This window comes from Hibiscus syriacus, unplaced genomic scaffold (genome assembly GCF_006381635.1).
Source record: "Hibiscus syriacus cultivar Baekdansim isolate YM2019G1 unplaced genomic scaffold, ASM638163v2 tig00110299_pilon, whole genome shotgun sequence".
In the NCBI taxonomy this organism is placed as follows: Eukaryota; Viridiplantae; Streptophyta; class Magnoliopsida; order Malvales; family Malvaceae; genus Hibiscus; species Hibiscus syriacus.
In genome coordinates this window covers 1,730,720-1,744,669 of record NW_024062668.1, presented here as the reverse complement: position 1 = coordinate 1,744,669, position 13,950 = coordinate 1,730,720, and the positions used below count along the sequence as shown (strand labels likewise).

Sequence of the window (13,950 nt, the reverse complement as noted above, 5' to 3'; positions counted from 1 at the left end):
AATATTCTTCTAATCCTTTAACTTTAATACACTACTATCTTATAACTCTGTTAGTCAACATCGGTTCTTCCAATCTAAAACGTAAACCTTCATCGAACCATTCATATACATTCTTTGCAGTCAGAATTATTTCAACAATAGTTTACTCAACTAATCAAATAAACATTCAATCTCATACACCATGTCACTTCCATTATTCAAGCTTAACATTCTAACTTCCTTTATTTATAAACTGATCATTGATGTACCCATACTTAAACTCTTCTTATCAATCCTTAGTTTTACTCAAACATTTGAATCCTCACTTCTTCACTCTATCACTTTACTATAATCACAGTATACAATTGTATCCAGATTCGCTTCATATTTAGTTATCATAACATACCATATCTTGAAATCTTGTAATTCCAATACATTCCGTTCCATAATCTTGTTAGCCAACGCTAACTCTTTCCATCTTAAATAAAAAAAAACAGTATCTACCTCACTTGATACATTTAAAATACTTCTTATCCTTCACATTATTTAATCTCTAGCAAAACACTTAATCCATTCCTCCACTTTCGTATCTTACTTCACATCTATCTTTAACTTCTCATTTAATTATCCATAACCAAACTCTACTACTTAAGTAAGTCTGAATTTCATACAATTTGAACTTTTAACTTGAAATACAACTGATTCCAACTAAGTCGATAACCATTTTTTTAAAAAAACCCTTTCAACACGTATAACACTCTTTTAATCTAGGCACTAGTCATTTATAACATATAAATGACTAATTTACATAAAAGTCATTTTTATTATTACAAAACCAATCAGAGCGTGTATATTTCACTTATTTATTTACATCTAACTATTCAAAACATTTATAAAACTGTTCATAGCTTAAACAATATATTCTTTTGAAAACATGCCAACTAGAACTTTATATACTAAAATACATATTATTCAGCTCTTTTTTGATCTGACCTTTAGTAAGGAGAACTGATCTGTCTTGCTCCTCATTGCTCTTTACTCTTCTCAAAACCTACGTGTAAATCACTTACACGTTAAGTCAAAGACTTAGTGAGGCAATAAACATATAAGGTAAACTGTAACTAATAATCATACATAAACAATTACTACTATCATTTCATACAACTCATACTTTTACATGTAACAAATATATATACATACATATATGTCATTATCATTCATATCTCTTATCTCATGTTCCTATGATCTCTTATGTCCATATCATATATCTTATAGACTTATTATTATATCATCATTTAAATCAATTATACTCATTCACATATACCTTAACCTGTACTCATGTATATCATATAACATATACCATATATACTATCATAAAACACGTACACCCAGGCAACTATAATATCATCTTCATTTTTATTAATATTATCTATTTAATAGCCCATGATACACATGTGAGAACTAAAGATATGCGAGTACATAGAGGTTGTGCACTAATGCTGTCACCACAACTCATATAGTTGCACCGAAGTGCCGCATATAATTGCATCGGAGTGCCGCGTAGAATTGCACCGTAGTGCCATATAATAATGTCCATAAGGACCACATATCATTCCTTAAAAATCATATACATATACTAGGGATCAAGTATGTGTCTCACCATACTTCACACATGTTCCAAAGAATACATATATGTCCCGAAGGACCACATATCATTCCTTAAGAATCATATACATATGCCAAGGATCAAGTATGTGTCTCACCAGACTTCACACATGTTCCAAAGAATACATATATGTCCTGAAGGACCACATAGACCCTCGACTCTTGGCATACCAACTATACCCCTAGCTCTCATGACACATAACATGGGCATTATCTTTTATATCCTTTTACATATTCATGTAACCATATAATATATTCATATAAGCTCATGGTTTCATTCACATATACATGTAATCACGTAGTTCATGTCAATTCTCATATGAGTTCATATTTATATAAACATATGATTCACCTTCACGTATCACATATACTTTCTCTTTCATATAGCTCATAACATTTCTCATATGTTCATATGATATGTAAATCATTGTCATCTCATCATGTTATCACATAAACATATAATCTTACAATACATACAAAAACACATCAATACATATATTCACATATACCTATCATTTCATTATCCTTATAGCAAGTCTTATTTTCCATTAAACCTCATATACTAGAGAATATGCACTCACCAGCCTTGTTTCCTTTAAATCAATCTTAATCCTTAGATTGTTCCGGAACAAGCTTCATTCTATATCTACATCATAATAATACATTGATACATATCAGTATACTAATTGATATCTTCTAAATTGTCACTTCTTAGGCTAAAAGAAAAGCCCATTTCATCTTTTAGTGAAGGTATGCATCGATGCACTGCACAGTGTATCGATGCATTCCCTACCGATGAATCGATGCACTACTTGTGCATCGGTGCACAAAATACATTCGATGTATGTTTATTACTGGGATGCATCGATGCATGCCTTATGCATCTATACACTAATTGCATTAGATGTTTTTATTTTAAAAGAGTTCATCGATGCACTACTTGTGCATCGATACACCTTCAAACAATTTCTGGGTTTTAACCTTGATGCATCGGTGCACTATGAATATGCATCGATGCACTCTGCCCAGAATCCTCTTTTTGAACCCGAAAATTCATTCTTTATGGATTAAATCCTTTATATTTCAACCCCTTTCATATTCCTAACTTATATATACATACTTAAACTCATTAATATTCATTTATCTCATCTTTAACCTTAATATCCTCTCCTCTTTAGGAACTTCAAGAATCATACCCTATTTTCCACATGTTTCAAATCCAATTCTAACACTTAATACTTCTTAATTAAGCTGATGACAAGTCAAATTTAACTTCAAGTTCAACTTATCAACTATATTCCGGAAATTCACTCAAGAACTCCAAATCTTTAATCTTCCCTAACTCATTTATCTTTTGATTTTAAGATAACTTAAGCTTTCCTTAAGCTTAAGTATCACCTAAGAATCATAACCCAACTTTTAATTCAACAAATAACCAACTAATTAAGAAACTCACCTTTGAGCTGGAGCTTCACGCACAAAGAAGAAAGGAGGAGAAGAGAATTCTGGAAACATTGTTTTTGGTTTCCTACACTCCCACGTGTAAAAATATATATCCCCACTATCACATTTTTAATTCCCTTAAATGATCAAATGACCATTTTACCCTTTAGTTCCTTTAATAATTACTAATAACTTTTAGGAAATACTTTCAAATAAATCACTGAACTAATCCATTCTTCTACTTTAGTCACCAAATTCTGAAACTTTATAATTTGGTCACTAACCATAGTTTGGGATGTTACACTCAACGAAGTTTAATATTGGCAGATACTAAGTATGTGCCAAATTACCAGATTTATCCAGTAATAACACCCCTCCGATCAGTTGGATGGATATGCCCGTGATGTAAAAATAACTTCGTCCTCGGTAGAGTCTACCGTCACTTGAAATTTGGTCTCCAACCCCATCATCTATACCCGAAAGCTCTCCATGACCTTGGATAGTGGCCATCGATGGGTCATATGCGTTCTGCCTCACCACCAGGGCTCCATTGACAAGAACACATATTTTGTAAGTGGCATCTTCCAAGGTAATTGTCGCTTCACCACTCGGGAAATGAAAAGTGTGTGTCTCCGACTGTCAACGTTCGATCAGAGCCTCAATCAATGTCAGGTACAACTTGAAGCCACGTAAAAATATAGCTAGAAATAGATTGGATTGCTGAATGTATATCAGCATCCGTTGATGCGAATTTCCTGAAGTCATCCCGCGTTGACGAATACTACATTCTTCTTCCAGTCGAAGTTCGATCGACGAAACATGGACGTTGTCGAGGAGCAACATTTCTGCTTGGGAAGCCATTTTTTGGGATTTTTCATAGAAAATAGGTTTTTCCCTCAATTTTTTTTGGATTCAGGCTTTGATGAAAAATTAAAACCCCAAACCTCTATTTATAAACCCATTTGTAATGGCTATAAACAACTAGTATGTTTTAAAATCCGGTGGAACTCATCACCTCGAGGTGACTAGTTCCATGTGACTGTTGCAAGTGACCGTTGCAACTGCCCATTGACCAACGTCAAGTAATTTTGAATTCGAAGGAACTCTTCACCTCGAGGTGATGAGTTCACCTTTTTTTTTAATTTCTCATTTTTATTTTTTTCAATTAAAATAAAAATAATTTTTTAAAGGACTCGCTATCTCGACGTGATGAGTTACAATAAAAACAATAAATTATTGGCCCACACAGAATCCACTTATCCTGACAGTGTAGTAAATATCGTAGATCCTTTGGGTGACCTATTTAGTTAATTTCTTTTCCATTTGCCCTAATGGGCCAATTTTGTCGATAGAATAGCCCCAGTACCATGTACTATAAAACAAAAGATACACCTCTAAATTTAAGTTTTTGCTTGATACTAAGGATGTAAATGGCTTGGTACGAAGAAAAATTAATAATTTGAATCTTAACTATTCAGATTCAATATCAAATCTATCACTGAACTTTAGTTTGGACTTCAAATTATATGGATAGCATTTTTCATTTCAGTGAAAACGTGGAGACCAAAGGATGCCAAACAACGTAATTTAGTGGAGGATTAAGAGTGTAAAACGATAAAGTATTAGTGGTGGTATACATGTTTAAAAAATATTTTTATTTTTATTTATGTCTTTATTCCCCCCTCTTTTTATTGTCGATTTGTTGTCTCATTCGCGTAATTTGATATCACATCCAACGATTGAGTACATCAAAAATTTGCAATCGACTATACAGTACTCGATCTGGATTAATCAATCAATAGATTAGAAATCGGTAGTTTATATCAATTTTTTTTCAATAATAATGTGACATTATCTTACGGTGACATTTCAATATCACCATTAATTTTATAATCGCGAGTGACCAAAATGAAATCAAAATGTAATATTACATATGATTTTGAAATAAAAATAATTAAGTGATCAAAACGGAATAAAAATGATAATTGTAATACCGCAGATTTTCGCTAGTCACTAAAATGAAAGTTTTGAAAGTTTAGGAGATAAAATATAAATTTGAAAAAGTTTATGGACTAAAAATATAATTTTGAAAAAGTTATATATTTTAATATGTATATGAACAGTTTGGCTTAAACCAAGATTTTTTATGGTAATCAGATTATTGATATGAGATTTGTGTTGAAAGCTATAAAGCGTTAAAGTTCGGTATAGAAATCGGATAATCAGATCGAATCAGAATTTTATGAAAATTAGAAGGATATTAGCTAATGTTGGAAATATTATTTCCCTATTTTAGATCAGAGAAATTTAGTTCAGAATAGGGTAATTTTTCAGATTTGTCCGAACAGTGAAAATTTTAATGACTAAAATGGAATTTTTGAAAATTTCATGGCCAAAGTAGAAAGTCAAAGTCAAGTTTGTTCATCTTTGACTATGGAATATTTTAATGGAAGATAATTCAATGGCCTTTGGTAATTATCAAGATTCATTAATGGTAATTTTGGAATTTCCCAAATTAAAAATTCAATTAAGTTAATTAAATGCCAAATGTTCATGAAATTTGCTAGAAATTTCATGATAATTTTTGCTCTCCATCAAGCTTGGCCGTGAGTCTCCATGGTAAGGTAAGGAAAAATTTCAAATTCATTTTTAAGCCTACATGATTGATTTTTTGATTAAGCTATTAGATAGAGAATTAATCTATATGAAATTCTCTATCATTGGGTATAAATATTACATGGTGAACATGCATATTTCATGAGATTGAAAATTAGAGTTTATGTAAGGTTTAGGAATTTTGAGAATTGATGAAGGATTTTTATGTTTTTGATGTTAGTGATTAATCATAAGGCATGTATGATGATTAAAATTAATTGTATATGCTTATATGATGTTCGATCATGCTAGGGTATTAGAGAGTGATTGGATTTTGATGTAATTTGATGTTATTATGATTAGAATAGCATGAATTTGATGTTAAAAAGTTGAATTCATGCTTGAAATTGAATAGAAATCATGCCTAAAGCTACTTGAAATATTCGGCCATATGAAGAAATTAGGGAAAATTATAAAAATTTTTCCTATGGCCTAGAAATGTTATTAGAAATATTCTATGAGACTTGGAGATCAATTTGGAAGCTTGAGTTGGTAAAAGGGATAATATACAAGTTTTGAGAATTGTGGGACTTTATTGCATAAATGTGATAGTTAGAGTGTTAATGCTGAATTTTAATAGTAGAAATGCTGGAATTTTAAGTTATAAAGTTGGTTGAAACCAAATTGTAAGTTTGGTAAAGTTTAAGGTCGAAAATTCGAAAAGTCCCAAAACATTAAGGACTTGTTTGTGACTTTGAAAACATGTTGGTATTATTTTAAAATGAGAAATATCAAAGCTGGAAATTTTAGTTATATGCTGATTTTTTAGTTTAAATATTGAGTTGTGGACAAATTTCAATTTTATCAAATTTGGGTGTTTGAAACTGAAAAGTTAAGAAAGTTTGGGATGAAATTGTAAGGTTTTAAATGTTAAAGTATTGGATTGAAATTGTATAGTGTTGAATTTGTATATCAGTCTAGTTTTGTTTAAAACAAACGAATAATGATTTCGAGGTGTACAATAAAAGATATAAAATTTTAATCGATGATAAGTCAGAAAATAGAGCAACATATTCTGCTCAAACAACTTCTATCAGTCAAATTTGAAAATTCGCTATTAATTGTATAAGTTGAACTAAAAGAATTGCCTTATATGGTTGGAATCGTATTTGAGTCTAGTTTCCAGTGGTGTAAGTAAATATTTTTAAATGTGTATAATGGTATAGAATAATATTTCTTTGAAGGTAGGACAAATTGTCGGAATATGAATTTGTGATAAACTCGTGAAGAAGCAAATCAAAAGCAAAGAATTAAGCTTAAATCTTAGTGAGGTTTATGTTTTGACTTATATAAAGTATTAAAGTGAATGATGTTTATTTATTTAATTATTCTAATTGAGGAAGACTTGCGATAAGTCAACTTCATATGTTTTTAAAAGTAAGATTTAATTTTGATTATGAAATATTTCTATTATGTTTATGCAAATATTTTATGAATGATTTAGGATATGAACTTCCCAAGTTATGTTTTAACGATGATAAAGTAAAAAATAATTATGAATCTGAAATATTGATTATGGAATGAATGGAATATGATGTGAAAGCACATTGTATGTTGCATTGAGAGTTTAAGGCACAAACAACATGTCATAAGGTGGAGTGATTGTGATATATAGTGGTGTTACCTGAAGGTACACTTGTAACATCCCAAAAGTTGGGTTAGTGACTAAAATATAAGTTTTTGAAATTTGGTGATCAAATTATGAAAATTTATAAGTTCGAGGACTTAATTGAGAATTTTAATTAAGATGATTGGTTTGTAGAGATGAAAAGATTTAAGGGCATAATGGTCATTTGACAACCAAGATAATTATTTGTTATGGTTATAAATTAACCACGTGGGAAAAAAAGGGAGAAAAAGGAAAGCTAGAATCTTCTCTTCATATTTCTTCTTCTCATCTCCACCGTGTCCCATAGCTTAAGGTAAGGAAGATTTTAGTTGGTTATTTCTGTTAAATTAAGTTTGGTTTTGTTTCTTGGGGTGTTAGAAAAGGTATGGAAGGTTAAGGAGTGATAGAAACTTAAAAAATGGTAAATTTTAGGGATTTAATATAAGGGGTTTCCAAGTGAATTGTTTGTATAATAAGGTTTTTGAAGTTCTATTGATAAATTTAACTTGTCATTAGAAGGATTAAGAAGATTGAAGCATTTGAAATGAATTTAGAACACATGGAAAGTTTGATGAAATTATTGGATTCAAGAATTATGGTTAGTTATGAAAGATAATAAAGTGTTATAGTGTTTAAAGAGGGTTTATATATGTATAAATAAATTTTAAGGCATAAGGAGAGGTTAACAAGTATAATTTGGGAGAAAAGTGTTAATTTTTGGGCATAAAAATGAAAAATCTGGGCAAGGGGTATCGATACCTATTGAAGGGGTACCGATACTACAAGGCAAATTATGAGGATTGAATACATGGGGTATTGATGCCTGTATGAACAGTATCGATACCTATGTGGAGGGTATCGATACACTAGAGTAGAGGTATCGGTACCGTAAGGGTGGTACCGATACCCCTTAAGTTGGAAAGTTAAATTGGAGTTTTAATTAGTTTATATTGATATGAATCGTATTAAGAAATTTGAATCTCGTCATTCATTAAATCATGTTTCGTGTAGACATCGATCGGAAGCAAAGTTCAGATAGGTCGCCAGAGTAAGATTCCCAAGAAAGAACAAGAGCTTGTAGTGTCCATTGAGACCCAGGTGAGTACATGATTTTAAGATTTGGTTTCGTAAGGGAATTAACGGTCTGTTTGGAACGGGGAAAACATTTTACGGAAAATGTTTTCCCCGTTTTCAGGTGTTTGGTTTGCTTAAAACTCCCAGTCAACGTAAAATATTTTACGGTCAAGGGAAAACTCAGCAAATCCACGGTATTTCAACTTACCATTTCTAAAAGGGTAAGTTGTTTTCCAAGCTTCTCTTGATCCACACAGATAAGACCAAGATTGATTTCTCCCGTCGCTTGCTCCACACCGGCGACCGTTTGAAGTCCTTCACACCGGCGAGGCGCGCAGATTTCATTTCTCAAGTATGTATCATTTCTTCATCTCCCTTTTCTTTTTCCTTATTTCACTTCTGCGATTTCTGATTTCGTTTATAGTTTCTGTGAAATTTCAATCTGGGTTTGTTTATAGTTTCTTCGATTTCTGATTTTGTTTATAGTTTCTGTGAAATTTCAATATGGGTTTGTTTAATCTCAACTGAGAAATCATCATTTACCTTTACTTTTTGGTTCTCAATATACTTATCAGAAGCTATGAAACTTTAATTTATAGTGTTTTTTTTGTTGTTGGTCGGTTGGGTGGATGCCATCAACTCAACCCATCTACTATTCTGTCTACAATGGACACAAGAATTGTTCTGTTTTGTTCCATGGTGTTTTAAGCCTTTGTGATGTTTGTATTCTCTCTATACAAAGCCCTTCATGAATAAAGTTATTGTGAAATGAGAAGACTACCCCTCCCCAAACAATTGTATCATATCAACCTTCTAGGACCAGTGAATCTAAATTGAATATTTTCTATTTCTCTAAAACTTTTCAAACTAAATAACAGACTGAACAAGCTATCTAGAAATGGAACTTTAAGATCATTACTTGTTTTCCCAAAAACAATGTCAAGGATAAAACAATGAAAAGTATATTTATGGTAATCTCAACCTCAAGTGGAAACTCTAGTTTTTTAGTGCAACAAATATTGTAGAATTTTCATTTGGATATGTCAAAACTATGCATAAGAAACGTTCCATATCCAGATTACAAAAGAGCTTATTTCATTGGTTTATCCTAAACATCTTAAAATATGCAACAATCAATCTTGTATATAAAGGGTGCACTAACTTGGTATAACGCTTCATCTGCAATCCAGTTGCCAATTCCTGAGATTTAACTTTGTAAATGTCAACAAGATAATTAAAAGCTTTTACTTTTAGTTGGAAAAAAAATAGATAGAAACAACAGTAGCGCATCAAAGTAGATACTAATATTAGTGACTTTTGTAGATAATTTTAAAACTTTCCAATCACCATTATCAACTACCTCAAGAATAATGTGAGATAATCTTTCCATAACTACCTCAAGTATTTATTTTGCAGTTCAAGTATTCATAAATTATTACGATCATTTCTTTGTAGATGGAACATAATTCTATTCATAAAACCATAGTGGGAGTTGCTGCTTCAGCATTGGCTTTTGGGGCTCTTTGGATTCACAGAATAAAATCTAGAAAGCAAATAAGTCATCAATGTCAGGTGAATCGAGATGATGAAAGAGAAAATTACATCAATAGTATTTTATATACAGGTGATCAGAATTGTATCGACATAATACGAATGCAACCACTTGCGTTCTTTAATTTGTGTGACATCCTTACTAGGAACAATTTTTTACAGTCGACAAGATCGATGAATGTTAAGGAGCAAGTTATCATATTTTTACATATAATTGGTCATAATGTAAGATTTTGAGTGATTGGATCAAGATATTATAGATCAATTGAGACAATTCACCGTTACTTTAGGATTGTGTTGAGGGCTATTATGAAGTTATATAAATTAGCTATTAGGTTACCCGATGAGTCAACTCCTCCTGAAATAATAAACAATTCAAGGTTTTACCCATACTTTAAAGATTGTGTGGGAGCATTAGATGGAAATCATATTCGTGCATCTGTTCCACCTAACATTCAAGGAAGGTTTCGTAGTCGTAAAGGGGGAACGACACAGAATGTATTAGCTGCCATTAAGTTTGACCTGAAATTTTTGTATGTTCTAGCTGGTTGGGAAGGCAGTGCACATGATTCTCGTATTTTAACTGATGCACTTACACGCCCAAGAGGATTTAGTATTCCAGAAGGTAATAATTAGCTTTAATAATATTAATTAATTAATTTCAACGCATAATATATTAAGTAATAATAATAGTTTGTTAAATTGTAGGTAAATATTATCTTGCTGATGCTGGATATGGCATCCGAAATGGAATTATCTCTCCATATCGTGGTGTTCGATATCATTTAAAAGAGTTCAGTAATCATCGTCCAGAAAATGCGAAGGAACTTTTTAATCTTCGTCATTCATCATTGCGAACAACTGTTGAGCGAGTGTTTGGAATTTTAAAGAAACGTTTTCGTGTGTTAGATGCTGAACCATTTTGGGATTTTCAAACACAGATAGACGTAGTCTTGGCTTGTACTATCATTCATAACCATATAATGGGAGTTGATCCTAATGATATAATTAATGAAGGAATGTATGAGGAACCTGAGCCTTATTCGATAACATCAATGCTTACACAATGAGAAGAGAGAGAAGAAGCTAGAGAATGGGCTAGTAAAAGAGATGAAATTGCAGAAGCTATGTGGATTGATTATATAAATATAAATATGTAATTAGTTGATATTTATTCCAAGTATTTGTATATTACGTATGATGGATATTGTTGTTTTTAGTTTGTTGGAAATTGAACTTGCTACTGTTTTATTGAAGTTAAATTTTATGGGCGTTGACAATTTTATTTTTAGGTTGTTGGTTTAAGTTTGTTAGACTATGAAATAAATAATGTTATGTTTCCAGTTATGTTTGAAATTTATATATTATTGTAAGTTTTAAAATTTGCGTTCCATCATTTATTGTTACCTTAGTATATTTTGGGATGGCATCATTACGTAGGAACTGAAAATATATGCATGTATACGACTTCTGGTTAACATTTAGCGTATTTAATTGTATCTATTGGGTTAGATTTTGTACTTGTCAATCCTTGCTCTCATAGTCGACACTTTTGGGCAAAGACATAACATTGAAGTTAAATTTTATGGATGTTGACAATTTTATTTTTAGGTTGTTGGTTTAAGTTTGTTATACTATGAAATAGATAATGTTATGTTTTCAGTTATGTTTGAAATTTAATCATTATTATTGTAAGTTTTAAAATTTTGTGTTCCATTGTCTAATTGCTTTCAATTTATATGATTATTAGCAATGAGCACATCAAAAAATTTTAGGTGGACAAAACCAATGGAACGTCATTTCCTGGAAATACTTGCAGAGGAGGCACAAAAAGGTAATAAGCCATCTAATACCTTCAAATCAGTTTCTATAAAGCGAGTTGAAACATCTATTTCTGAAAAATTTGGAGTCCAATGTGACGCTAAACACGTGGAAAATCATTTGAGGGCTGTAAAAAACACATGGAAAACTATATGTACAATTCATGAAAACAGTGGATTAGGATGGGACGACAACATGAAAATGATAACCTGTGACGGAGTGACATATGACGCTATAGTACGGTAATTTCTATATACTATTTTTACTTGAGAGTTAAATTATACTTGTTATTCTAATTGTGTATAATATTTAACAGGCACACCCGAAATATGGTCAATTTTTGAACAAAAAAATTGATTCTTATGATGAGATGGCTCTTGTTGTCGGTCAAGATATGGAAACAGGGAGTTTTGCTAGAACTTTTGCCGATATAGACTTGGATGATATTAATGAAGGATCAATACCATTAAATTTCGACACTCAACATGTCGATGAGGAAAGAGCAAACATATCTTCATCTGGTACATCAAAACGTAAAAGGAAGAATGTCCAAGAAAACGTCGAGCATGATCATATTCAGTTTGTAGGTGAGAAACTTGGTGAGATTGCTGAAGCACTCAAAAAATTTACCGAGGATAGGACACCATATCTTTACGAAGAAGTTATGTCAATGGAGAAAGAAGGATTTGGTGACGACTTTCTTTGTGAGGTCTTCGATTTTCTAGCCAAGAATGAGCTTGAGGCCAAAGCTTTCTTGGCTAAAAAAACAAAGCATAGGAAAATTTGGCTTCAAAAGTTTACCCAAGGTTAAGATGTAAACTTTAAATGTGGTGTATAATAATTTATGACTTGGACAACATTTTAACTCTAATGTATTGTAGTATAGACTTCAGTATTTGTATTGTTGGATTGATGTGTTGTAGCACTAATTATGAATTAGACTATGTATTATTACGGTTGTATATTATTGTTGTTTTAATTTGATAATATTATTATTAGTACAATGTTATGTATTATTGTTGTTTTAATTTGGTGTACTATTAATTAAACATTCTTAGGATTTATAAACTTTTATAATATATTTTTAATCAATTATTAATATTTTTTAAAATACATATTTTTATAAAATATAATTATATATATAAAAAAAGCAACTTTTAAAAAATAATAAATAATAAAACATATTCAATATGTATAGTTTCTTCATTAAAAACAAATTCTGAAAACAGTTTTCAGGAAAATTAACCAAACAGTGGAAAATGTTTTCTAGAAAATGTTTTACATTTCTGTAAAACATTTTCCAGATTTCATTTTCCGTAAAATGTTTTCAGTGAAACAAACAGACCCTAAGACTTATGATAAGTCTAATTCTGATTTCAGGCTATATGGATACTGGAACATAAGTAGGTAATGTTATGATGTTAAGTGCATATGTATATGTGGTCTATGTGAAGGTATGCATGTGTGATAAATGATGTGACTCTAGTAGAATGTTACATGATATGCTATGTATGTTAAATGAGTTATGTGAATATATGTTAGTGTAACAAGCTATGCTAAATGATATAATTGAAATGATATGAATTATATGATAACATGTATATGTGTATATATATTTATGAGATCAGACTCTTGACTATGAGCTTTGTGAAAAATAATACAAGTAAATGTGAAAAGCTATGTAGAAAGTGAATGAGAAGTATATGGAAATGTGCTACGTGAAAATAAACTATGTGCCTATGTGAAATGATATAACAAATAATGCCCATGTTATGTGATATGAGAGCTATAGGTATAGTTGGCATGCCAAGAGTCTAGGGTTCTACGTGGTCCTTCGTGTAACACCCAACTTGTACCCGACCTGGATACGAGTCCGAGATGTCACATTGACTTTTAAAAATGATATTCTTACAAAATATCAAAATATTTGAACTCTTTTTAAGAAAATGCGATAATATATTGTTAAATCATGTTTGTTATAACTAATTTAAGAAAATATACGTTTTATGAACATTAAAATATGGTATGAACAGTGAACAGTACCGTATGAACAGTACCGTGAACTGTGAAAATTTAGAATATCAATTATGTATCGATGCACTGCTACAGTACTGCTATAGTATGTTAGCATGTCTCTACTCAAAGATCTGATC

At 31.1% G+C, this 13,950-nt stretch overlaps 1 pseudogene; it reads left to right on the top strand.

Annotated features, from left to right (window-relative positions):
- LOC120116606 overlaps nt 1-11,046 on the top strand; it is a 30,211-nt pseudogene extending 19,165 nt beyond the window's left edge.
- Nucleotides 11,047-13,950: the final 2,904 nt, after the last annotated feature.